General features: G+C 43.1%; 1 protein-coding gene across 5 annotated transcripts in view; it reads right to left on the bottom strand.

Moving 5' to 3' along the window:
• OSBPL5 (oxysterol binding protein like 5) overlaps nucleotides 1-1,727 on the bottom strand; it is a 221,781-nt gene extending 220,054 nt beyond the window's left edge. Inside the window, exon 1 of one of the 5 annotated variants that reach the window (XM_039533779.1) lies at nucleotides 1,228-1,727. The gene's annotated coding sequence lies outside the window, so the exon portion shown is untranslated. The remainder of the gene's footprint in view (nucleotides 1-1,227) is intronic. The other 4 variants (XM_039533778.1, XM_039533781.1, XM_039533780.1 and 1 more) reach the window with 4 other exon arrangements.
• Between the last annotated feature and the right edge of the window lie 13,251 nt (nucleotides 1,728-14,978).

Below are 14,978 nucleotides of genomic sequence, written 5' to 3'. Positions count from 1 at the left end.
ACAGGGTATAAACAGCCTGATTTTAAATGAAGAGCTATTGTAACAGTAGACCTTTAGGGTAAACTCATTCAGAAAGGAAACTATTCTCTTTTATATACAGAAGTGACAGCTAGAATGTGTACAAATTTCACTTTCAGCACAAACACAGCCTTTCCTAGGATGTAACAAAACTGTGATCTGGATAAACAGGAAAATTCCATGGTCTCCTGCTTATACAAATAGAACCACCATGGGGTACTGATTCTAAGAACAATTATATTCTCTGGCATATGAATGAAAACAAAAGCAAATGCATATAATTGTGCAGTCAGATAAGATCTCATTTAAAACAAAAAGAAAAGACTGAGTTGTTCCGTAATTATGTTCTTCTTAACACAGTGTCCCAGCTTTCAATGATATTTTGTTTTCTTTTGTTTTCTGTATATCTTGACTCAGGCAAAATTCCTAGTGATTTCAATGGGGATCTTTGCATGAGTAAGGGATGACAATTCAGTCTCCACAGGAAATGAAACCTCAGTTTACCAAGCGTTTTCTTAGAAGTATGGCTTCTAATTGCAAGCTTGGAACTGTGGAAATTTTATTTTTTTAAAAGACAGCAGTGATGCTATGTTACTATGAATGAAAAAAATGCCACAGAAAAACAAGTGCAACATGCATTTAATGTGTGAAGATAATGGCACCATAAAGCAAGTATTGGTGCATTTCTTGTCTGATTCACTGAGGAATGGATACATGGTGCACGTTATATGCTGTCTACATGGGCGCTATTATTATGGTCTATTGGATTTTTGTGAAGTGCAACTTAAATATTTGTACCTGTGCCCCAAGCAAAGGATGGGTAGGCATTTCAAAAGTAAAGTATTATACAAATTAATATTCCTGAGGCTTCTTTCCAAATGTTAATTTGCTGTCTGAGGAGGATTCCCATATTTTCAAAGAAATAGATCCCAATGAATGCTGACTGCTCCATTGTGTGGGTGCATTTCTAGAAACGCAGACTCTGACTGTGACGTTGAGTTCACAAGGATTTAACTGTTAGCATGGTCAGGATTCGGTTATTACTACTGCATTAATAAAGAGCGGCGAGACTGTAAAATCTAATCTTCAATAGTACAGGTATTGTTCGCGGGGAGAAGGAAGATCTGCCAGTTCACAAGGCATAAGAAATCTCAGCAATCTCAAATACACACACACACACATTTTCGGCCAGCAGAAAGGATGCCTTACCTTCTCAGAGAGCAATCCCTGACAGCTCGGACCGACAGAGCCACTGCCCCAAATCCTGCCGGAGATCAGTGGAGCAAATTTCCCATGTCCTTACTGCGTCCTCCTCACCATAGTAAAAAGTTCCTCTCAACACATCGCCACCGGGTGTCTGACATGATGCCCGGCTCGGTTGTGGCTGCCAGCCTCCCTCCCCCGCTCCTGGATTTAAAGATCCTTCTGTGGGGCCAGGCACGTTTCTCCTTCCTCCTCCTCCTCCTCCGAACTGTCACCGTCACCAAGTCTCCCCCAGGCACGGCTCGGTGCCTGGTGGGCTGTGCTGTCAGTGGCAAGCAGCCCCTGCCTTTTGCAAGCCGTTGTTGCTTCCCTTGCTCCAACTCCTTCGGTCAAAACATTGGCTATTTACGCGTAAGCCGGCCTCTGAAGCTGCCCCTTCTCGGGCCGATTCGGCGGGAGAGCAGCAGCAGCAGCAGAGAAACACAGCGCGAAGGAGAAAGGCATTTACATTAGAAAGCTGTACAGCTGTTTGAGGGAGTCTGCAGCAGGAAATACCAGAAGACTTATCCAACCACATTAGAAAAGGGGGGGAGGAAAGGAAGCATATAAAACCTGGGCAAGGATCATCGAATCCTGGATTGGATTTTAACATTGTGTTTGCCCACTTTGATAACTGAATGGGGGAGGGGAGGGGGAATTACTTTACTTGAAAAACAAAAACAAGACATCAGGACCAGATAAATGTATAGCAACTATTTACCCAAGAGTGCCACAGACTTTATTACTCACAGAATGTGGAGTTTCAAGCACTCCAATAAACCTTCCTCTGCTCTCTCTTCCCCCAGAGTTTGAGATTTTCTTTCTCTTAGACGTTCAAAGCCTGCAGAACAGAAAATGGGAGCAGGCTTACGCAGACAAGGGACATGCTACCCCCTATTGGACAATCAATCTCCAAAAGAGGCATTTAATTAAAATCTGAAACAACTGGGGAGGGGGGAGGCACAGGCTAAAGTAAAAAGAAGCTAATGGTGAAGGTCTTACCATGAACAATAATTTACCTTTGATTTACACACCGTTTTATGAAGTGGGTTTTAGCCCACAAAAGCTTATGCTCAAATAAATTTGTTAATCTCTAAAGGTATGTCTACACTACGAAATTACTCTGGTTTTACAGAAGTCGGTTTTTGGGAACAGATTGTATAAAGTCAAGTCCATGCGTCCACACTAAGCACATTAATTCGGCGGTGTGCGTCCATAGTACCATGGCTAGCATCGACTTCCGGAGTGGTGCACTGTGGTAGCTATCCCACAGTTCCTGCAGTCCCCGCTGCCCATTGGAATCCTGGGTTGAGCTCCCAATGCCTGATGGGGCCAAAAATTTGTCACGGGTGGTTATGGGTAAATGTCGTCAGTCAACCCTCCCTCCGTGAAAGCAATGGCAGACAATCATTTTGCGCCCTTTTCCCTGGATTGCCCGAGCAGACGCCATAGCACGGCAAGCATGGAACCCGTTCAACCTTTTTTCACTGTCACCGTATGTCTACTGGATGCTGCTGACAGACGCGGTACTCCAGTCCTACACAGCAGCAGCTCCTTGCCTTTGCAAGTTAGCAAAGACGGTGACCAGTCATACCATACCATCTGCTGCTTTGCAAGTTGGCAATGACGGTTACCAGTCATACTGTACCATCTGCTGCTGTCATGGGGGCTCCTGGCCGGCCTCTGTGAGGTCGGTCGGGGGCGCCTGGACAAAAATGGGAATGATTTCCCAGGTCATTCTCTTCTTTAAGTTTTGTCGAATGGAGATTGAGTGCTGCCTAGAATATCAGGCAAGCCTACTGACGAACCACAGATACAAGCGGCCGCTCCGGGTTAGAGCCCCAGACATCCCGCAGAAATGATGAGCTGCATGCCATTCTGGGTGCCCATACAACAACCCCACCCGTTGCTTCCCTCATCCCCCACACCTCCTGGGCTACCTTGGCTGTTATCCCCTCATTTGTGTGATGAAGTAATAAAAAATGCATGAATTTGAAACAACACCAACTTTATTGCCTCTACAAGCAGAGATCAAAGTGGGGAGAGGAGGGCAGTTGGCTTACAGGGAAGTAGAGTGAACCACCATTCTGCACTTGCTCAGCCTATAGTTGGACTGCTCCTTACTACTGTCCAGGCTTCATGAGCCATGGGAGCAAGGGGTAGGCTGGGATAGGTGTTTTGGCATTCTGACTTTTGGAACGGAGTTCTGATAGCACGGATTCGTCTCCCCATACAGCAATCAGATCCAGTACCTCCCGTACGGTCCATGCTGGAGCTCTTTTTCGATTCTGGGACTGCAGGGTCACAGTGCTGATGAGCTCTATATGGTCACCTGTGCTGATCAGCTCTCCACGCTGGGCAAACAGGAAATGAAATTCAAAAGTTTGCGGGGCTTTTCCTGTCTACCTGGCCAGTGCATCCGAGTTCAGATTGCTGTCCAGAGCGGTCACAATGGTGCACTGTGGGATAGCTCCCGAAGGCCAATACCGTTGAATTGCGTCCACACTAACCCTAATTCGAACCAGCAATGTCAATTTCAGTGCTACTCCCCTCGTCGGGGAGGAGTACAGAAATCAATTTTAGGAGCCCCTTATGTCGACAAAAATAGCTTCGTTGTATGGACGGGTGCAGGGCTAATTCGATTTAATGCTGCTAAATTCAACCTAAACTTGTAGTGTAGACCAGGCGTAAGGTGCCACAAGTACTCCTCGTTCTTCTTGCTGATACAGACTAACACGGCTACCACTTTGAAACCAGTTTAAATAGTACAGCTTGAAGCTCTCTAGTCCGGCACTCTCTGGTCTGGCAACATCCGTGGTCTGGCATGATTTTATTTTCTGTTTTTTATGCTTTAGCTACTTATTTCCTTGTGCCAATACAGTAAAATTGTGTAACAAACTAACACTTTGTTATGAAGAGAGCCAGTAAGCCTTGGCTAGGCGGCGTTGCAAGAGTTGTTCCATTTATTCGCCTCAGCGAGATAAAAATAAAAAGAGATCCACTCGCTACAATATTGACCTCTCATGGTTTGGCAAATTCTCTGGTTAGGCACCGATCAGGTCTTGAGGGTGCTGGACTAGAGAGGTTCAACCTGTAGAATAACCCTGGCGGTGGAGGTCATGTAATTAGCCTGTAACAGACGTAGTGGTGAAGACACAGCTTCAAGCTATGTGCATTGCGCATAGAAGCCATACACAGCCTGGTAGCAGCATCACCGAAAACTGGCCAAATGACACTGCCTGCCCAGTGCTATCCCACATGGTCTCCTCAGGATATGCAGTGAATCACACTCTGAGAACACACAGGAGTAGTGACAGAATGGCTATTTTTATTCCATCCAATGTAGAACCCTGATTCAGCAAAGCACTTAAGCACGTGCTTAAGTTTAAGCATATGAGTAGCCCCACTGAAGTCAGTGAGGTGGCTTACATTTTTAGGTTAAGCATGTTTGTGTGTTTCACTGAACTGGGACCTAAATGCAGCAGGGCATCCCCAGGAACAACAAAACCTTTTAAATACTGTTACTTAGCTTGTGAGTCAACAGACATATTACTAATCTACAGGCTTTCAGACACAAAAGACTCCTTAAAGAACAAATGGAGATACTGACTTATTTTGCAGGGAAGTCAGCAAAGCTCATTGTCTTGAGAGACCTCAGCATTCTATGACACCTCTGATGCTATGGCCCAAAAATCCATACTGGAATCCACTCTAGGTCTCCTACAAGCATTATCCAAATTTATGAATAGAGCTGGGCATACCCTATTCCTAGTCGGATTTCCACTGAATACAGAGGACGCAAAAACCACTCCTATGTCAAGGACGTAGGTACACATAAGAACTCAAGCCTCAGAGTAGGATGACAGAGTACCATACTGGTCTACTTCTCATAGATCCCATCTTCTCAAAGAAATCTATGACCAACTGGCCATGTGGAAGATCTGGTGAAACCCTAGAAACATACACAGAGCACAGCTATAGTTACATAGACATATAAACACCACTCCTCTTCCCATCACCCCTGCAAATCACCATGGTTCTCTGATGATAAAGAAGGAGCAAATGAAATGTGAACATTAATGATGGAAATCACAAGAAGAAACAAACTTCAGCTCAAGGCCTGCCTACAATCCTGCTTGGAGAAAAGAGATCATTTTTCTCCTCAGTCATCACAGTGCCTAAATCATGACCAGCAGAACTTCATGAGTGGAAAATCATTTAATCAACCCTAATGGCCCTCTCACTACCTGGGAAGCTTTACAGTCTGAAGCGCTGCCAACCAATTTCATGGAGAAGATACCTGAATCTAAGATGATCGCTCCAGACATCAGGAGGAATAAACCAAAGCCAGAACTATCCTCTCTCACTTTCCAGTCTTTGGCCCATTCATATAAAAAACAGACCCTAGATGTACTACAGAGAATCAAAACCACCTCATGTGACCAGGTCTATGACCCCCATGTTAGTAAAAGACACCTGTGATCACTAGAGCCTTCTCCTGACTAGAGCTGAGGGAATAACTGATTTTTAGTTTGGGCCAAACTGAAAAATCCACCCCCCGCAATTGGTTTGGTTCCAACCTGAACTGAAGCATTTCAGATTTTCTCACCAAAATGAAAAGAATGAAAACCCAGAATTATTTTTTTTCAGTTTTTAAATTTCATTTCCAGTCATTTTGGGATGTTTTTCACCTTCTTTTCAAAATGTAGCTACATTTCTAAATAAAATACCATATTAATATGAAAAGTTGAAATGTTTTGACTTTTGAATTTTTTTTTCAATTTTTTTCAACCAAAACTCTTCACTGAATTCAACCCAAATTCTCAAATAGTTTTGATGCTCTGAAAAATATATTTTTCAGCAAATTTCCTATTCACAGAAAAAATGTCAGCGAGCTCTACTCCTGACAAAGGGCTACCTTGTGACTTGTACTATACATACATGCAGGAGCCTACAGCAGAGTACAATCTCCATTTTTACCTTTATATAGACTACCTGGAGGTAATTATGAGCTCTACCCTGCAAAGTATAATGCTCACTGCTTTGAATAGCAGGTACCCTGATAGCAAGGGAGTGAAGAGGTCCACCCTTTCCAGGAGTGAAAGACAATTCAGACTCTATTTTAACTCTTTCTTGGTAGTTTTAGTACAAGACAGATCTATCTTTATGTGCATTGTAAACTATTCAGGGCAGGGCCAGTGCCTTCCGGTTTATTTGTACATTTGTGGATGCTCCTGCAAACAAACAAACATAAGCATGCATGCAGACATGGCATACTAATTTAAGGGTTATTGTTTTACCTATTGGAGTCAATGGCAACATTCCCATTGACTTCAAAGGCAGCAGGATCAAGCCCTTAGGCACAGATAGCAGTTTTGTGTATTGTATAGGAAATGCAGAGAACAAATCCAAAATGAAATCTTAGAAGGAACAACAATTTATTGTGCTTATACTATCCCTTTCTTTCAAGGATCTCAAATTGTTTTCTATACACTAATTAAATAAGCCCTCCAACCTCTTCGAGTTAGGTAATTGTTATTATACACTTGTATTTGTACCTAGTAATCTCAGTGAAGTGCTGCAAGGGAAATTGTGTGGGGAAATACCAAGAGGACTCTGTATGGTACAGTCAGGCTTCTTCTCTTCTCTGGCCCCAACCCACTCACTCCTAACTTGTTCAAGGCAGGAGGTCCCTTTTTTTCTATTGCTTGGAATGTCTTCTCTCTCCTCCTACACACCTCATCATGTTCTACAAAAGACAGACTTGGGATGAAATCCTGGTCCACTGAAGTTAATGGGAGTTTTGACTTCAGTTTCACCCTTATTGGCTAAAGTGCAGCAACTAAAGAAGAGAATGCAATGCTTGGCACTCTGCAAACATGATCAAATTTATTCTCATAGCAGCCCTGTGAGATGTGGTATTATTCCCATGTTAAAGTTAGGGGAAACTGAGGCACAGATGTGCACTGCCCCATGCTTAAACAGACAGAGCACACAATTCGTTCAGTTAATCTGCTTAAAATTTAATCTTATACATGATTAAAACACTCTCCCCACAGGCTTACTTGCTGATCCCTGTACCTTTTGTCCTTATCTACTCCGTCAGCTCCTTTCCTCAGACTGTCCTCCCACACACACACCCTGGATCTTGTTTGGGTGAAATGCAAACATCCATCTATTTCCGATTGTACACAAGACTTGTATTTTATGCTTTTCTGATCTTACAATGTACCCAATCTGGAACAATAAAAAAATGATTGTGGACACAGTCCTCATCTGTAAGCACACTACAAACTTGTATGTATAATTAAAAAGCGGATTAGAGAGTCTGTAAAAGTAACCAAATGTAAATATTGTTCCCTATTAAAATGGAATCTGAGAACAATAGCTCTGATGCCATATTTATACCACTATAATTAACACAAGACCTCTGCAGTCATAACCATATTGATCTGACACCACAGTGGGTCTTGCCAGCAATGAAAGTAATTTGTCCTTAAGCTTATAGCTGATCATGGACCAAAACCAAGAGTCATTTAATCATTTCACTATCCATAACTTTTAAACACAGACATATAAAATTAATGAAACAGAAAGATTATGATTTTACCTTTAAATGTTTCCTGATGCAGAATTCACTGGCTAAAATGTTTAATGCCATACCTGGACAGAGACATCTTCGTTAACAAATGGTATTGTGCCTCTTCAGAGATCACTAGCAAAAGTGAATACTAGAACTAACACGTTTGCTCATTTTGGAAAATAATGATATTGCTAAATAGGGCTTTAATTGCAAGGTTGCTAGAGTTGTTCTCTGGGGAAGTTAGAAAAAATCCCACAAACAACCCCCTGGAAGCCTCCTGAGACAGAGAGGCCTCTTGCGGCAAAAGGCAGAGGAAAATTTTCACCAGCTGAATGTTGACGAAAACTGGAGCTTTATTTAGCAAGCCACACAGTAACTGACAAATATAGGGAATGCAGCTTTGCAGAGATTCTCTTGTCATACTGCATAGCATAAATGCACCATTGTGGAGACAGCATACCTGGCAACGTGCAATCATGAAAAGCAACAGAATCCCACAGTCACTTGTGTTTTGATAATAAAGACTGCTATATTGTGTGCGTCTCTCTCTTGGTGTGTGTTTCCCTTTGCGATGACAAATTCTGACTGCGCTTTCTCTGGTAACTACAGGACATTTTTCTTAAGTGTTTCATTATTAATAACTCTTCTTCCAACTTGTGTGCTCACATAAATGGTACCACAGGGCAGTTCTTGTTTTTGTTTTCTTTTTACACTCGCCCTTTGAGTTGGGGGATGACGTAATGTTAAGGTCTGGTTTAAACTTCACTGCTACATCTCATCTATTTTTCCAGGGTTCCACGCATCTAGGTTTTGTGCCTGTAATGGTACCTGAGTGACACATGTTTGTGTTGGCTTGGGGTCAACTTAGAAAATATGGTGCTATAACTGACAGGCCTTGGCAATGTAGCCATTACCCAAAGCTCCAGGTCTTCAACAGAGCAGTCCTGGAGAAGGTGGATTGTGCAAGTAATCTAAGGGTTCTTCTGGTTGAATCACAGCAATGGTCCAGAGTGGCCATCACCATCTAGGATAGCATTACTTGATTATGAATTGATTACAATGGCCTAACTGCAAAAGGTTCAGAAGTCTGAGATGGTTCTGATATGCCCCTATAGAAAAATCTGAGTTCTGTTTTATGTAGGAATTGCCAGACTGGATCAGATCCAAGGTCTATCTGGTCCAGTAGCCTGTCCCAGACAGTGGTCAGCACTAGATGCTTCAGAGAAAGGTGTAAGAGCCCTACAGTAGGCAGCTGTGGGGCAATCACATTAGGTCTCAGCTATCTCTAATGACTTAATATCTCTTGTGTTAGCATTAACAATTCTAACTCTGAATACTCTTGCTATCCATAGAAATGTCCAATCCCTTTTTTTAACCTTGCTAAGTTCTTTGCCTCAGTGACTTTTTGGGACAATGAGTTCCACAGTCAAATTACATGGCATATGAACCAGTATTTCCTTTTATCCATTTTGATTTTGTCACCCTCTAATTTCATTGATTGTCCCCTTGTTCTTGTGTTACGGAATTGGCAGAACAGACATTCATGATCTAATTTCTCTGTACCAGGGGCGGCTCTACGTTTTTGGCCGCCCCAAGCAGTCATGCGCGGGAGGCGCCCCGGAGCCGCGGGAGCAGCGGACCTCCCGCGGGCATGACTGCAGAGGGACCGCTGGTCCCGCGTGGCTCGGCTGGACCTCCCGCGGCTGCGGACGGTTCGCGGGTCCGGCGGCTCCGCTTGAGCTGCCGCAGACATGCCTGCGGGAGGTCCAGCCGAGCCGCGGGACGAGCGCCCCGTCCGCAGTCATGCCTGCGGCAGGTCCAGTCGTCGGACCTCCCGCAGGCATGACTGCGGCAGGTCCGCCGGCCCACCCTCCCGCCCCCCCCCGGCGGCAGGGGGGGAATAATCCCCTGCTCTGTACCATTCATTATTTTATATACATTGATCATGTTCGCATTATTTTATCATGTCCCCTTCCTACAAGCCCTATTAAACTCTAACCTCTGCTCCTTGAATCTCAACAGGACTCCATTTCAGCTCCCTCTTCCCAAACCCTTTTTCCTTCTCCTGAATTACAAACAGGTATCTTGTTATGTATCTTCAATGAGACTGAATGGGCAGCAGGTGCTTCTTGTTTCTTGTGTTCTCTCCCTGCTCTGTGCCCTGGCCAGCGCAGTCTTCAAATCTCATGTGTGCTAGGGCTTATGCTAGTGACTTCTGGTTTGAGGGTTAGATTGGTTCTTCTAACATGGTTTGCACAAACATAGAGCTCAACCCTGCTCCCACCAAAATCAAAGGGAGCTTTGCCATTAATTTTAACGGTAGCAGGATCGGTCCTTTTTTTCTTGTTTCTCTTCTGATGACCAGTGAGAGAAAATGAAATACAATTGGTCTATTTTCATTTCTTATAACAATCGGAGATGACAAGTACTGCAGAATGGTGCCAGCAGGGCTCTGGTGTTAACAGGTGGATCAAAGGGTTTGCTGACCATTCATTCTCTCTAGCAGGCCACCCGGTTAACTAAGTCATGGCATTGGAGTAGATTGGAGGGCATTGTGCTCCTGCCCTCACAGTAAGAGGGAAAATATTATTATAATTGCTTAATGACATCCTTTCAGGGAAATATAGGGGGTAGTGGATAGCTAGACAGCAAAGGAGATCCTGGAATCTGATAAATAGTGCGACCCAATCTGGGCCAGACTTCAAGAGCCTTATTGGAGAGATGACATAAAAATGCAAGAGCTTGATATTCCAAAACATTCCAGAGGTTCTTGTTCTCTGTATATTTCGAGTTAATTAGAACTCAAACCAGCTTTAATAAAACAACGATGGACTAAAGAGTATATGGATGTGATCTCCCTGCATAGCTGGATTAGATTTCAACATCAAAATCAACAGGGATAATTAACACGTTCTTGGATGAGCCTAGATTAGCTGTTTCCCTAGTACAAAAGGTAAATCTCCACGTGAGGTCAGATTTACAAGACTCTTTTTTTCCCAGTCTATTTCCCCTCCTGCTCCAGAAAAGTTTTAGAGCAGATGCTAACAAGATTAGTCTGTCTGAAGCAAGTACTATTAGAAGAAGCACCTACAGTTAGGTGTTCATAAACTTACGATTTTGGACTATCTTTATAAATTACTTGATTAACAAACCAGATATGTATAGTTTAGTTCTGATTTATTAATCACTTTACTGTCTTTTTAGACTAGCATTCTGATTTTCAAACTATTTAATCTGGTTATTGTCACCTGAGCTAATGTGATTGATGTGTCAATCAGGTCAGAGATTGACAAATCTGATCCATCTCTAGCTTTACAATAGCACTAAGCCATATTTCTGTGTCTGCTGCTGCTTCCAATCATTATTAAATGTGTTCGTTCTTATTTTTGACCCCTTTATCTTTTCTGAATCTTTATTCAGGCACACTAAATTACTGTAACCTCTCACACCTCTTGCACTCAGTCTTTAAATTCATCTTCTGCCTCCAGCAGAGATTAGGATAAGAATCTGCTTTGCTGTTATAATTAATCTTGAGGCTGCTGTATTATTGTTGGTGCCACTCATGAACAGAACCTGCTATTGCCGCAGGGATTCAGACGAGCTCAGAAAGATAAAAGTTTCAATAATATTCTCTACAGCCTAGAAAACTGCTGAAGGGCAACTGGCTTACTGGTCCATCTGCATTTGGGGGAGGCCTGTATTATTTCTTAGGATTTATACAGGGGCACCTGTCTAAGGTCCCTGCCACAAATTACAAGCACAAAAATAAAAAATTAAATAGCAGTGCCCAGCCCCCAACAGAACACAAAATTCCCTTCCGCAGCACAGATCTCACCCCATAAAAACCCACCATCAGCCCAAATGGATACACCTTGCCGTGTGCCATGAAGGTCAATAGAACAGGGCTGTTTTTCACTGGTGGAGGGAGATAATCATAGAGCCAAGAGTTCCTCCCTTTTGAACCTATAGAAATCCATCTTGAGCATCTCCACTGATCATAACTGTGCAGTAAAGCACAGGGAGATTGGTAGTCTCTCAAGTAAAAAGACCCCAAACCACAGTTTTCTGGGGATGGCTGGATTTACCTAATACTTGACTCTGAAATAGGGTGGAATTTGATGGCCACTGTAGAATCCTGTAAGTATTTTCTCCATTGCTTGGTAAACAACATTACTAATGTCCCACAGTTTTCAAGCCTGATGCCTTGTACTGCTCCACTGCCATGTGTTGTTTTTCTCGGTCCTTTGTAATAGTGCAACAGCTCTTGCTGTTTTGCATGACTCCTGGGGAAACTCAGATCTGGATCCATTCTAATTTTCTCAGATTGAATGTTGATAAAACTAGGGAAAGAGAGGGATGAATGGGGCATGATCAAGAGGCTGAGAGAGGTATGGTAGGAAGGGGAAATGGTGTTGGGATTCAGGTTGTCAAGCAGAACATCTGTTTTATGTATCTATAATAAACTGTGGGGAATAGTCTTGTATATGTGTGAGTTTGCTTGGAGTCTTTTTAGCCGCTGAATGCTTTTGTTTATTAATGTCTTTGTGTAGTGCCCAGAGCATTGGATGGATGCTTAATAAACCCAGATAAATAAAATAAATATCTAGGGAGCATGCACTCGTTGACTACCAGAAAGCTTACTATTGGAGCCAATAGGCCTGATTCTCCAGCGGATTACACTGACACCCTTTTTTAAAGTCAGCATTTAGAAGCTGACTTTCATTAAATGTAATGACTTTTCTCCATGCCTTCCATGACAGAGGAGAAGCCATTGAAATCAGATGGGTTCCTAAGAGAGGACACCTTCTAAACAAAGATATATACTGTAGGCTGATTTTCTCCTGCGAGAAAATGTAAATGAGACATTTTGAGAGCAGAAAACGTTTGGGTCTCCCAGCATGATTTCCACATACTAGATTGTAAGTGAGGCTGTGAGCCAGGCAGTCATTCAGGCACTAGGGGAGCAAATTTATCTAGAAAACTGTATATTTCCATTCAATGACTTTAACAGATAAAATACCACTGTACCTTAAAAACTAATTTAAAAAAAACAACAACTATACCTTTTGAGGTCTGAAGATATTTTCTCTCCCTGGAGTTCCCTGGCCTGGTCTTGAGCAATAGACTCAATATTTTTCTTCCTCCATCACTGGAGCTTCAACTGTCAACAGGAGAGCAGACCTAGTCCCCTGTCCTAGCCCATACAGTGAGTGCCCTCTCCCCCCACCCCCCAAAAAAAACCCTTTAAAAAGCGTCTCTCCCAGGAAGGGAGCTGGCTCTCTGGGGATCCAGCAGCTGGAGCCTTAGGAGTCTGGTAAGAAGTCCAGCAAGCTAAACAGAAGCTGCTACAACAGCAGGAAATAACAAGGATTTCCAAGAACCCATGGGAAGCAACAGAGATTGGTTGCAGTGTTCACACTGCTAGAAAGCTGACTAGCAAAGGGCCTGAATAAGGCTATCAGGAGCACAGAGTCAGCAGCTCTATAAGGGTCTGAAAGGGGCATTTACCTTTAGTAAGTGGTGGCAGCCAACATGGCCCAGACACAAGTATTAGTTTAAGGAAGAGTTTAGTGGATCTCTCTGGGTGCTGGGCCCCCAGTTAGATGAACCATGGCACTGAACCAATGCCAGTGAGGCCTGCAGGGATGAGAGATTGCTAATTGCTTTTAATGGAAGAATGGACCAAAAGGGGACCTGCTAAGCCCGAGAAGCTTCAGCCTTCTTTTGGACACTTCCCAGAGGGGAGAGTATCAGATTTGTATCAGATTAAGCCCAATTGTAAACTGCAATTCTAAGCTATTAAGCCATTGGGCCTATGGTATTTGTGACCTTTCCTGATGGCCTCCGTAAATTAGCCTTTCATTTCAGCGAAGCATCAGTGACCTAACCCATTGGACGCAAGAACCTATAAGGCCTAGCATCTAAATTGCTTTCAAGTCGTGGAACACCTGATGCACTGGTGAATTTCTGAGGAGATAAGGGTGCTGTGGCACACCAGAAACCCCATCACATGGGGTTGAGCTTCTCCTCCCCATTAGTCCTCTGTGAAGCCCAGTGGTAGCTCTCAGTGAAGTCTGTTTACCTCTACCATCACATCTACAGGCAAATACCATGCACATTTGTGAAGAACATAGGAGATATTGATGTTATTTTTATTAATATTATGTGTACTTTTGTTTATTCAATTATTATCATGCTGCTTTACTATATGGGTTCAAAAGAATCAACTCCTGCAGGAACTCACTGCATCAGACAACCCAGTCACCAGTACTCTGCAGACAATACAATTATCAATGCCTTTGAAGTTTAGCACTGATCACACTGGGCCAAAACCACTGGCATGGGACAGGCGAGGGGGGCTTCAAGCAGGGAAACTAAAACAAGAAACTGCTGAGCAGATAAAAACCTGAGCTCAAGCACAGTCATCAGGGAAACAGACTGAACCCCAGTCCGTAATAGCAGATGTACTTGGAATAAATGGGGCCTATCTAAGCTTTGACATAAATGCTAACCTTTAAGTAAAACAGATGCATATAGGCCTGTGATATGCAGAAGGTCAGACTAGATCTGGTGGTCCCTCTGGCCTTAAACTCTCTGACTCCTATGAGGCCTTTTGTTATTTTAATCCTTTTCTCTGAATACTGTGCTTCTGTGGATAAATACAATAATATTTTGTTTTGACAAAGTTGTTCTGCATCATTGCATTTACCTACTAAATGCAACCAGTGAGGAGTCAAAGGTGCAGCTTACCCTGTAGCTGTGACAACATTTAAAAAAAATATTAAAATGCCAGGACCAATGGGCTAAATCTTGCCTGGTACTGAGTGCCTCCATTCCTTGCTCTCAGCACCATAAAGGGGCAGCACTGCAACCCCAAGTGTTCACAATAATGAAATTTAAAAAATAATAACCCTTTGGTTGCTTTTCATTTGACTGCTGGTTTCTCACCCATTAGGATGCACTCATTTCACCTTTGCTAGCTTTTTCCCACAACCACAAGGGCTAGAAACAGATTTTTTAAAGAAATGCAGAGAATTTCAAGCAGACTCTTGAATCCAACACCATATATTCCAAGACATGCAATAAAATGACAAGAGTTTGCAATGCTAAAGGGAGTATATGGCAGATTGCACCG

The sequence above is a fragment of the Mauremys reevesii genome, linkage group 4, assembly GCF_016161935.1.
Source record: "Mauremys reevesii isolate NIE-2019 linkage group 4, ASM1616193v1, whole genome shotgun sequence".
Taxonomy (NCBI): domain Eukaryota; kingdom Metazoa; phylum Chordata; order Testudines; family Geoemydidae; genus Mauremys; species Mauremys reevesii.
This window is presented reverse-complemented; position numbering and strand designations above follow the sequence as displayed.